The 12,831-nt window shown below is 39.3% G+C and overlaps 1 protein-coding gene across 8 annotated transcripts in view; it reads left to right on the forward strand.

The window, feature by feature from the left end:
* LOC140914094 (contactin-4) overlaps nucleotides 1–12,831 on the forward strand; it is a 664,334-nt gene that overhangs the window by 162,337 nt on the left and 489,166 nt on the right. Inside the window, exon 1 of one of the 8 annotated variants that reach the window (XM_073351154.1) lies at nucleotides 7,066–7,152. The exons of the other annotated variants lie outside the window; for them this stretch is intronic. The gene's annotated coding sequence lies outside the window, so the exon portion shown is untranslated. Of the gene's footprint in view, nucleotides 1–7,065; nucleotides 7,153–12,831 lie in introns of those variants that run through there. 8 annotated transcript variants of the gene reach the window in all.

Raw genomic sequence — 12,831 nt, forward strand, 5'->3', positions numbered from 1 at the left:
ACTTTACCCAGCCCCTTGCTACTTGTATCCCCTCCTGCACACACAGAGGAACTCAGCATCATTACAGTCCCTGCATTCAGGTAAGCAAAAAGATTATGGGTCCAGTCCTGCAAGGTGCTGAGTACTCCAGCCCTGATTATGTGCAACACAAAAGTGTGGGTTTAATTTTAGGCATACATGTAACCCACTGACTTCAGGAACTTAAACACGTGCTTAAACTGGCTTTGTTGTCTTGAGACTAGAGTGCTCAGCATCTACCAGAATTCAACTATCAGCACTAACTCTCTCAAAGGGATCTCGGAAGGGGGCCAGGCCATGCTTCATTTCACTCCCCCTCTGCACCAGTCCAGCTTTGATGTAAAACTTCTGTAGAATTCAATAGAAAATAATAAACTTTTATTTTAGCTGGTGGAGGTTTTTTTCCTATTACTACTTGATAGACAATCCATTAGGGAATTATATCCCTGGTATAGAACTCTATAGAAGGTTCCAGAAACCTACAGAGGGGATTTCATTCCTTGTTCAATCCTACAGGATTTTTTAGTGTAATTTCTATAGAACCCAACTAGTTTCATCCCTCATTAATTCTATAAGTCAGTAGCTCATGCTGCACCCCAATAAGGTGTGGTCATGTCTGTCTGTAACACTGTTTATGTACTGATAATCACCATGATTTCTAAGAACCTTACAAATTCTGAAACCAAACCCATTAAGGATCCACCACATCTTTCTTTCCTCTCCTTGGCTGGTATGTGATGTCCATTTATCTTAGTGGGCGTGGGGAGGAGAGTCAAAAAGGTGGGCTTCATAGTTCAGTCTGACGATGGTGTGGCTTCTGCATTGTCAGACAAGCTCCCCAGGAAGCTGAATCCCATGCAGAATCCCATTTACAATTGTGACTGATTTGTTCCATTGAAACATACATGGGACCTTGATAATGAGATCTCAGATGGCTCAGCTCAAACAAAGGAGGGCTGTGAAGATAAAGACCCAAATCTGTCACCTTTGTTTTTGAAAGGGAGCCAGTGCAGAGAGCAGAGCACCAGGGTAATGGGTTCTAAGCAATCTGTGTCTGAGTCCTTTCATCCACAGCAGGGCACACTGTCACCAAGGTGAGGTCATCCTTGTAAGGCACTATTTTGCCAGTAGTTTCCTTCGATTGACATTGGTAGCCTCCAAAGATCAACCCAGTTTAAAACCATATACCTTATAATTACAGCACTCTTCATCAGGAATATCAGTATTTCTGAACTGCATATTTCTAGCTCTGCCTTTCCCCCTGTGGTTGTGTGCTTGATGTTCTAAAAATGTTCAAATAACAAATAATGTATTCAGAGGGCAAAAATAAAACGTTTTGAGGCAAACGAAGAGATAGATAATAATGCTGGTTCCTGAGATTACTTTATGCCCCTGCTTTGGGCTTTTGACAGCTTAGACATCTATAACCTGACATGTTTTACTCTCTGAGACATGGCAAAAATGAACGTGCTGTTGGATTTTCTACTTGCTCTTAATGAGCTTAATAAGTTCCCATGGGGCCTTTGATATAGCAGAGAACTCCATTTTTTTTAAACTCATGTTTTTAGTTTTTCATATATTTCTCCTGATAGTAGAGTGACTTTCCCCCATTGACACAATATTAGCTGCCTTGCAAGAACAGCATTAACATGTCATAAGGGCAATGACTGAACTGATGGAATCCATGCTCCTTACCTCATTTTGGCATAGTTTGGTATAGTCAGTTCGCAGATGAAAGTAAGGCCTTTTCTGAGCAGCTTAGGACTAAAAAAAAAGTTTAATTTTTATTATCAGGTTCTAATTCAAATCTAAATAATTCAATACCTTTATGATTCTATTTTGGGACTGGCACTAATGTTATAGGCACAGAAACAGACCAGTAAAGCCTAATCAACAGGTTTTTTCCCCACGCTCCTTTTCTTTTCTCTCTTGAGACTTAAGAATTTGATTTTTCTCTTCAGCAGATTAGCTTCCTTCTGTATTTCTTTTATTTAAATACTGTATGAAAAAATTAAGACAATTATTTCAAGGAAACATGAAACAGAAATGTACCTGATCAAATTTGACTGATAAATTTGCCATATTTGTACATGCTTTCCGTGGATTCTTTTTTAGGTGTACTTTTTCATTTGCAATCATACAACTGTATGAAATTAGGAATTGGTGTCATGTGCATTTTAATTAATTTTGATAATTAAAATGCCAACATTTTAGTAGATAGTGAACTATAATCAATGAAAATATTGGATCAGAAATCTCTGATCTTACAGCAAATTTAAATGCAAACCTCTCTGTGCATAATTTATGCACAGGGTCAAGATTTTCTCTTGTTGGTACCTATTCAATCCTACTGAGACCAATAGAATAGCAGAGAGGTGTACATCAGAGCCAAGGAATTTGTATCCGATAGCTTTCTGACCTTATAAACGTGAGTTGCCCTGATTATGGCTCGAAAGGTTCTTTCCCTTTAGCAGCAGGGAAAGCAGTTTTTCTACAGCAGTTGGGTGTAAGGAAACAGATGGGTCTCTTGTCTCCAAACCCCTCCTTCCAAAACTTTACCTGGCTAGCCCCACAACACTGATTCAAGATGTAGGGCTGCCTATCCTTGTACCCTCTCTGATGCCTTCCCTTTGTCCTCACAGGATTGAGATGAGGGTTTAATGCACGGGGCCTGATTCTGTGTTGCTTCATGCTTTGTGTAGTCATCTGCAGCAGTGCCAAGTGAGTGCAGAGTGTAATCTGTTACCATTCTGATATAATAACATTTTGTACCTCTTTGGTCTGGTGTAAACATACAGAGCAATAGAGACTCGGATCCACTGAGTAAGGAGGCATATCCCTTAAAATGGAGGGATTGTGTTTAGAGATTAGGACCAGTTCAAGATAAACTGGGGCCCTTTGCTAAGTGATTCAGTTGTTCTAATATTCCTTTCCCACCCATCGGTATTAATTGTATAGTCTGCTAGACAGTGGGAAAGACGTATACAATAACTGCAGTTACACTAACTGGTTGTGAAGGGGAGAATAGATATTGTATCAAGAACTAGGTAGTATGTTCCTAAGAGAGTTAAGAGAAAATGTGGATGAAGGTTCCCTATTTAAAGGACCCGAGGAGCCTGTCATATTCTCCTGCCAGGACTGGAATCAGAGAAGACATTCTGTTTTCCCCAGAGATTCAAGTTATAACTGTAGGTTTCCCAGTCAGGAAGTAGCAATTCTCACTCAACACCACATGGCACTGAAACAAGAACAACGCATATCCCATTGGCAACTTTGCCCTGTGAGGATGGGGCACCTTGAAATAGCAGATCTGGAAGCATTGCCTAAACCAGTGTTCCAGGGAATGGCATACTGTGCGTCAAGAAATCTTGGAGGCTCTACAGGAGGGAGCTACGGGAGGAAATACAGCTGCATACACCGAGCTGAATGGTTTCCAATTACTATTTGAAAATGACTTTCTCCCAGTCCGAGTCAATATTTGGACTAGTTGAGAATCTGTTATTTTGTTCACACAGCTTTAACTATTACCAATACCAGGTGAAACAGCAAAATCAAACAGATGGATATAGCCTGAAAATCGATCGATTTCCCTAAAGTTTGAATGAATAAATTATCTGTTCTAGCTAAGGAAGGAGCATAACCTGCAAATGTGTGATCTATATGTTGCAATCTGTACACATGGAAGCCATCTGGAGGCTGAGTGAAGTGCCAAAGGATTGGATAAATTGGATGGACTTGATGCTTTTATACTAAAGCCTTGAAAGGGAACAGAAAAAAAAAAAAAAAGCTTCAGCTCATCCGACTCTATCTAAATTCTCCTAACATTGGGTAAAGTAACAGACCTGGTAAAATGCTTCCTTTTCCAGAATCTATACTACCTGCTGATCAAATCCTCAGCAGCTGTAAATTGGCATAACTCTATTGACTTTGAAAGAGTTATACTGACTTACACAAGCTGAGTATCTAGCCCAGTGGAGAGCAGAATCTCATAAAGACTCAAGTGCAGTAAATGAATAGGATGAATTAAGGTTTCAGAGATCAGACTAGGAAAGTGTAGGTCTGTCTTGCTAGATTTCCAATTGATACAGTGTTCTTAATAATTTCTCTTAATTCCCAAAGCCCCATGAATTGTGTGAAAGACAGAGGGCATGATCACTCGAGAAAACCATAACAGATAATACCTGAGACCTCTGAATAGGTGCACTAATCAATACTGGGTTAATTTAGTTTGTATTAAAATGTAACAAATTGCTGCATCTATGACTGGATGTCTTACAATTATGCTAAACATCAAGTTGCTTCCTGAGTTCTGCAAGAACTGAATGGAATCAATGAGTATTATTGGCATGGATTTTCTACTGCAAATACAGAAGACTGAATGGCACCCTGTGGGGATATACAAATGCAGAACTAAATATGATCTTAGCTGGAGCTCTGGTGCCCCAGTGCAGCACATTGTGGAGGCTGAAGCAAATAGAATCATCCTCAATCTAGAACAGTACCTGGGAAACCAATACAAAAACATCCACGTGAGATAAAAGCAGATAATAGCTAATATTATAAAAAGCATAAGAAAAATCCTTCAGTGGTAGGTTGTAAGTGCCTGCTTGGTTAACAGATACATGAGGGCTGCTGAACCCTTGTGTCTCAGCCGTGCTGTGGCCTGTTCAGAAGTTGGGCTAAAACTTACCATAAAAGGTCAAGCTCTCACATATATTGCAGAGATTTCATCACTTCCTATTTTCTTTAGAGCTGCCTTTGAAATAAAAAGGCAGATTAGTAATTAGATGAAAGTTAGCTAGTTACTTGCTAAAAAGAATGGAGGCCTTATAGAATGGCAGTCATCTTCAAACAAGACGGAAAGGAGCCTTGAGGAAGGGAAAGATTAACGGTGTTGGTAAGAACTGAGCCCAATGTTCTTACAATGTATCAAGAGCCATGAAGGCCAAGGCTCAGAAGAGTGGTGGAAGGATGAAGCTGCTGAATAATCTTCCTAATCTCATCAATACTTAACGGCGGGAGGGAAATGAGAGGGGTGGGGAACAAACACAAGTTGCCAATGGCAGTGAAAGAAAAAAAATATGAAAGCTACCAGGAGGGGCACCACTTAAAAGTAATTGTGCCCTGATTCTAGTAATTTTGTAACAGAAACTTACATCATACTGTGATTCTCTTTATTTATTTATTTATTTTATTTATAGTATAAAGTAATGAAATAAGAAAGAGATTTTGCATGAATATTTTGAGGAGTAAAATACTGGGACCATATTTACTTAAAAACATTCAATCACTCCATAATATCAAAGAGCTCCAAGCAACTCTCCTCCTTTCCTTCTGCTCCATAAAACACCATGAGCAGTAGTGGCTAGCTCTCAGCTGTTTGGTTCCCAAAATGCTATCTCATCAGTTAAATAAAAGTTGAGTTAAATTTTCTGTCAGCTGTCAATGTAGGGAAGAAAGGCAGAGTCACAATAAAAATGAGGTCAGAGAAGATACTATAGATCCCTATCTTTGTCCGTGGTTAAGTTATCTTCAGAAAGACCAGACTGATCAACCAAAAAACAGCAACAAACTCTACACACAGGCCTTTGCTGTAACGTATGTTGTTCACTGTGGCCCCAATCCTACAGAAACTCACACTTCATTGTCATATTCTTTCTTGTTCATCTTGTGGGCCTTTGGGGGTGTGACAGACCCGGGGCTGAATGCAAATCATGCACAGTTAGAATTGTACCAGCAAAACAAATAAATAAGTTATTTTAAAATGTTTTTTTAAACCAATATTTGAAGCTATATTTCTACAATTTCCACTTTTTCCCAGCCCATTTTTTATAATTTATACCAATATAGGAAATTCCTCCAGGACCTCCACCTTCTTATACATGATATTTTAAGTCGAGAAACAACTTAGTCCAGCTCGTAGCTTAGCTTCCTCCAGACCGGGGTCCACTTCAGCGGTGGTGTTCACAGCAGGTAGGCTGCAGGAGGAAGAGGCACCCTTGAAGCATTGGCTGGTTTTACTTAAGCAGCAGTGCTTCAAAGGGAAACTATTGATTCTCTGAGCAACCCAGGCTCAGAGCTCAGCTACCCAGAAATAGCTGGTCATCTTCAGAGTGGACTTTGACTGCAGGAAGCTGAACTAAGAGGCTCCTAATTTACTATCTTGACTTTAAAAGGTCCCATTTCAATGATGGTTGAAGTTGGGGAGAGAATGATTGAGGAGAGATAGGCAACTGTCTACTTTCAAATCACCTCTTCCCTCCTCCCATGGCCCTAGCTCCTGTTTCTTCCCAGGTTGAAGTTCTCTATTCTAAAAACTAGATAGGAAAAGAAATCACAATTACTAAGATGATGAATAAGGGACCTAACCAGTGCTAATTATGCAGGCAAACCTCAAGGTAAATGCCAGCGCCCAAGACAAAGTACAAGCTCTTTTGTGAATACAATTCACTGTGACAAAATCATGAGGATTAAAAAAATTATTAGATCTTTCAGAAAGTAGATGTTCAGGAACATCAACATGAATATTAATGTCTCCCATAAAAGAGCTTTTGTGCCTGAAGTCCATGTTCATACAATCAGCAGAAAATTCAAAATTAATCTTTGGTGTATGATAAAAGACCAAGATAGAACAAAAGAAAAGAAGAACCTAAAGGAAAAAAAGTTAGGCACAGAAAAAATAATATCCTACAAAAATACCTTGTACATCTATAGCCCCTTATGAAATAGGCTCTCCTCTCTTTACCCTGATGATCAGAGACTGTACCAAAAGAGAGATTTAAAAACACCTCTTATACAAGTCAGAGCAAGCCAACATTCTCTGACTCCAAGGACCTGATCTGAAGCCCGTTGAAGTCAGCGAGAGCCTTCATGTTAACTTCAGTGGGCTTTGAATTAGGCCCTATGCATCTAATTTATTTTCAAAAGCAAAGCCATAAATTATGGTGATAGTGATTCAGTACTTAGAGAATTTACATTATGATTTTAAAGCAGGGTTTTGTTTTTTTCATTTTGTACTGCAGACACCACCACGTGGTTGGGCATAAACCATTGATTGTGTACACAGATTTCTTTGTCATGTCAACCACCCTATCATGCTTGTGCTGCTTAAACACGTCAGGAGCTCCAAACAAGGTGAGATACCTCTCTTTCCCCACACCCCAGACAAATGGCCATAACCTATTCAGGGATAAATAAAAACTGAAAGGCTTGGCAGTGTGCAACAGCAGCATGATCAGGAAGTGTCCAGAGCTAGGACATCTGGGAATATGTTAACATGTGGTCCTGGAGAAGGTCCAGAAAACAGTCCTCATGTAAATAACACAATATGGTAAAGAAAAATGCAGTAACAGAACACACATCTCTGATTTTCATCTCAGCATTCCTCAGTCATAGCTCTCCAACCTGCAAATCGAGCCGACTTGCAGTTTGCTAGCCCTCTCCACAAGCAGAACAGGGTCTTGCCCCTGCTTCATGGGTCACTAGCAAGGGCTTGCCTCTCTTCGTTGGTGCTGTGACAAGGGCTCGTTTTGGCTTTCCAGCACAGCAGTCAGGTCTCTTTCCTGTTCCCTGGCCCTTAGACAAAGCATTAAGTAAGACACTACACTGTATTCCTACATAATACATAAGAAATTGAATGAAAATAACATTTCTTTATATTTTATTCTCATTCAAGACTTGATTAGTAAATCAGTATGTGAGAAGAGAACAGAATAACTGGATCCCGTGGTTTGTCATTGAAGCATTGAGGTTAAAGTAGTTCAGGACCTCTATAATCAGAACACAGAACTCAACCCACACTAAGATTTGGACTGGGAAAAAAACAATGAACGGTACTGGGATTTTCTTCATAAACATCCTATGATTCTCAAGTATGGTAAGGCAGTAAAACTATATAAATGGAGTATGTCTACTCTGGGCCCAATTGTCGTCGTCTTGGTGTAAAAGAGGAGTAACTTCATTCAGTCTACTGGGGTCACAGTGGTGCAGACACTAAAAGAGGGAATCAGGGACTTAGGAGTGTGGAATTTTTTATTTTTCTCCCCCAGTCAAGTCCTTTGCAGTAAATGTCAGGAAGCAGCAGTTATTTATGGATGTTAAAATTATATTAATGAAGTAAATCTTTCAGTACTCAAGGGGCCACTGGGTACCATCCATCCTGGGCTGTCAACAGAACCCAGGGAATGGAAAGTCCACCAATGCTGACTCAGGTCAAGGAATGAGGAAAGTGGTTGTGTTCCATGCTCCTCCACTTCATTACAGCATTTGTTTGGGGTTTAGTGAGGTGTTATGGGGTTTTGAGATCTGAGGTGGAGAACAATTGCTATGTGTGGCATGTTTCTAAATGGAAACATGTCAGTTGGACAGGAACTAATGGCTGGGTCCCATCCCCCTCTGCAAGGCTTCAGTCTCTACCTGAGGGATGCATTCCTTGGAAACTCTGCAAATTCAGACCCCTTGAATTTTCTGAGCACATCCCCTCCTTCCATATAGAACAGCAGTATTTGCTTGGTGTAGTTAGTATTCCATTCTTTCGTTCAGTCAAGGATGTAAGGAGACCCCGTGTGGGTGACTTAGGACTTGCCAGGCTGTGTTAGTCTGCTAGGTAGAGACCCAATAGCTGTGGATCAGTCTGTGTCTAATAGCCTCAGTAAATAATCACTGCAATGCTGTATGGTCCTCTCAGCTCCCTTGTGCAAGACAACACTATTAGTAGTGAATGCTGCTATATGGCAGAAGACCCACACCTTCCAAAAGTGGTAACTGCCCTTGCAATTACTTGTAAGATCAATAGGTTTAATATGCCTAGTAGAACAGAATTATATTATTTCCAGGATTGCATGATCAATCTATTGTAGCCCTTAATGACAACTGGGAAAGTGAGGGTGACTGTCAATGTAAAGTATGATGCCACACACAGAAGCAATCAGTTCTGTACCATTTAATTCAGTAATAGCCAGTAATTTACAGTGAGGCTGTATTGTTTTAACAAACAGGAATACTAATGAAATCTAGTGGCTTCTATCTGTTTGAATTTAGCAAGGTCACTGGTAAGAGTTCTTTTATTGTGTTTTAATTGGTTTTTTTTTTGTGTGTGTGTTGGGCAGGGCCTGGAATGTATTGTTAGTGTGGGAAAAAGTGCTAATACATAAAATTAATTATTTTGTTATTGTTCAATATTATTAATAGCTAAATATCAACATACATACATGAATATCTTCTATATTTTGTAAATTGCTGTAAGCTTGTAAAGATCTTTAGAACCCTTCAGGATGAAAAGTGACACGTAAATCTAAACTATTATTAATAATAGAGGCTCCCTAGCCTTCACTTTACACCAGCTGAGAATCTAATCTGTTGTGAAAGTAATCCAGTTACACCATCTGTGACTCTAGTCCACATTACTGCTTCTGGTGCAGCCTGAAGCGAGGACCTATAGAAATGTGAAATTTACTTTCAAAATCTTATGAAAACAGAAATAGTATTTTTCAATTCACCTAATATAAGTACTGTAGTGCAATCTCTTTATCATGAAAACTGAATTTACAAATGTAGAATTATGCACAAATAAACCTGCATTCAAAAATAAAAGGATGTACAATTTTAGAGCCTGCAAGTCCACTCAGTCCTACTTCTTGTTCAGCCAATCATTCAGACAAACAAGTTTGTTTACATTTGCAGGAGATAATACTGCCCGGTTCTTGTTTACAATGTCACCTGACAGTGAGAACAAGCATTTTCATGTCACTGTTGTAGCCGGAATCGCAAGATATTTATGTGCCAGATGCACTAAAGATTCGTATGTCCCTTCCTGCTTCAACCGCCATTCCAGGGGACATGTGCCCATGCTGATGATGGGTTCTGCTCGATAAGAATCCAAAGCAGTGTGGACTGATGCATGTTCATTTTCATTATCTGAGTCAGATGCCACCAGCACAAGGTTGATTTTCTTTTTTGGTGGTTTGGATTCAGTAGTTTCCACATTGGAGTGTTGCTCTTTTAAGACTTCTGAAAGCATGCTCCACATCTCATCCCTCTCAGCTTTTGGACAGCACTTCAGATTCTTAAACCTTGGGTCGAGTGCTGTAGCTATCTTTACAAATCTTACATTGGTACCTTCTTTGCGTTTCATTAAATCAGCATAGAAACTGTTCTTAAAATGAACAATATGTGCTGGGTCATCATCCGAGAGTACTATAACATGAAATATATGGCAGAATGCGGGTAAAACAGAGCAGGGCACATACAATTCTCCCCCAAGGAGTTCAGTCACAAATTTAATTAATGCATTATGAATGTCATCAGCATGGAAGAATGTCCTCTGGAATGATGGCCGAAGCATGAAGAGGCATATGAATGTTTAGCATTTCTGGCATGTAAATACCTTGTGATGCTGGCTACAAAAGTACCATGCAAATGCCTGTTCTCACTTTCTGGTGACATTGTAAATAAGAAGAGGGCATGTCATAAATATAAAGGGAAGGGTAAACCCCTTTGAAATCCCTCCTGGCCAGGGGAAAGCTCCTATCACCTGTAAAGGGTTAAGAAGCTAAAGGTAACCTCGCTGGCACCTGACCAAAATGACCAATGAGGAGACAAGATAGTTTCAAAAGCTGGGAGCAGGGAGAGAAACAAAGGGTCTGTGTGTCTGCCTATATTCTGTCTTTGCCGGGGATAGACCAGGAATGGAGTCTTAGAACTTTTAGTAAGTAATCTAGCTAGGTACGTGTTAGATTATGATTTCTTTAAATGGCTGAGAAAAGAACTGTGCTGAATAGAATAACTATTTCTGTCTGTGTATCTTTTTTGTAACTTAAGGTTTTGCCTAGAGGGGTTCTCTATGTTTTGAATCTAATTACCCTGTAAGGTATCTACCATCCTGATTTTACAGGGGGGATTTCTTTATTTCTATTTACTTCTATTTTTATTAAAAGTCTTCTTGTAAGAAAACTGAATGCTTTTTCATTGTTCTCAGATCCAAGGGGTTGGGTCTGTGGCCACCTATGCAAATTGGTGAGGCTTTTTATCCAACATTTCCCAGGAAAGGGGGGGTGCAAGTGTTGGGAGGATTGTTCATTGTTCTTAAGATCCAAGGGTCTGGGTCTGTAGTCACCTAGGCAAATTGGTGAGGCTTTTTACCAAACCTTGTCCAGGAAGTGGGGTGCAAGGTTTTGGGAAGTATTTTGGGGGGAAAGACGTTTCCAAACAGCTCTTCCCCAGTAACCAGTATTTGTTTGGTGGTGGTAGCGGCCAATCCAAGGACAAAGGGTGGAATATTTTGTACCTTGGGGAAGTTTTGACCTAAGCTGGTAAAGATAAGCTTAGGAGGTTTTTCATGCAGGTCCCCACATCTGTACCCTAGAGTTCAGAGTGGGGGAGGAACCTTGACAGGGCAGCATTATCTCCTGTAAATGTAAACAAAACTTGTTTGTCTTAGCGATTGGCTGAACAAGAAGTAGGACTGAATGGACTTGTAGCTTCTGAATTTTTACATTGTTTTGTTTTTGAGAACAGTTATATAACAAAAAAATCTACATTTATAAGTTACACTACAGTACTTGTTTGAGGTTAATTGAAAAATACTATTTCTTTTGTTTATCATTTTTACAGTGCAAATATTTGTAATAAAAATAATATACACTATGATTCCAATTACGACACAGAATACAATATATATGAAAATGTAGAAAAACATCAAAAATATTTAATACATTTCAATTGGTATTCTATTGTTTAACTGTGCAATTAAAACTGCAATTAATTAATTGTGATTAATTTTTTTTAGTTAATCCTGTGAGTTAACTGTGATTAATAGACAGCCCTAGTTGCTATGGCATTTCGTTTCTTTGTTCTGGATATCTTTTAAAAGGTTACTGTGTATAGAAATGATCATTTATAAGAGTAATAATAACCCAGAAGGTCTATGGTTAGTGAAGTAAATTTTGCCACATTCTTGGGTAGCTGATGGGCTGTGGATTCACCTCAAGCTGCAAAGCCTACTTGAGTTACTTGAAAAGAGCTACATGGCCCTTTGAGATGTCATATTCACTCAGCCTTTACTCTCAATTGACTCTTACATCTCAGTTATTTCAATTTGCTTATGTACCTCTTACGTATAGGGACATAGTAGATGTGTAGTGCGTTGTGTTGTGTAAGTTGCAAGTAAGGCAAAAATACCATAGTGCATCATTGTTTTCTGGTAAATGAAACTCATGTTAGTGGTTCTAGCCACTATATATTATCCCCTACAGTTTGTCAGGACCAGACCAGCGAATCCAGGGCATTGCCATGACAATATAAAGCACTGGAACCTCATTCTTTTATATAATTTTGTTCAGACCTCCCTCCTTGTTGTAACATCGCAAACAGGGGGAAATGGTTTATTTTTAGGTGTACAAGTTAATAAGACAAATAATAACTAAAATGTACCAAAACCCTCCATTTATTTTTCTTTTCTTCTTTCCTTTTGGAAGCAATAACCAAAAACACTTTGCACTTCCTTTTACGTGAGAATCTTAAAACACATTACAAACATTGCTTATGACTTGTAGTAGGTCCATGAGGTACCAACGGTTAGTCCTGTATTTTGACTGTAAGCTCTTTGGGACAGGGACCATCTTTTTGTTCTGTGTTTGTACAGCGCCCTAGATCAATGGGATCCTGGTTTCCGACTGAGGCTCTGAGACACTGCCACAGCACAAATTATAAATAAGTGTAATAAATCTCTGGAGCACGGACCATCTTGTCATTATGTGTACCAAGCCTAGCGTAATGGGTACCAAATCCTGGACTGGAGTATTGAGTGTTAATATA

The sequence above is a fragment of the Lepidochelys kempii genome, chromosome 7 (genome assembly GCF_965140285.1).
Source record: "Lepidochelys kempii isolate rLepKem1 chromosome 7, rLepKem1.hap1, whole genome shotgun sequence".
Classification (NCBI taxonomy): Eukaryota; Metazoa; Chordata; order Testudines; family Cheloniidae; genus Lepidochelys; species Lepidochelys kempii.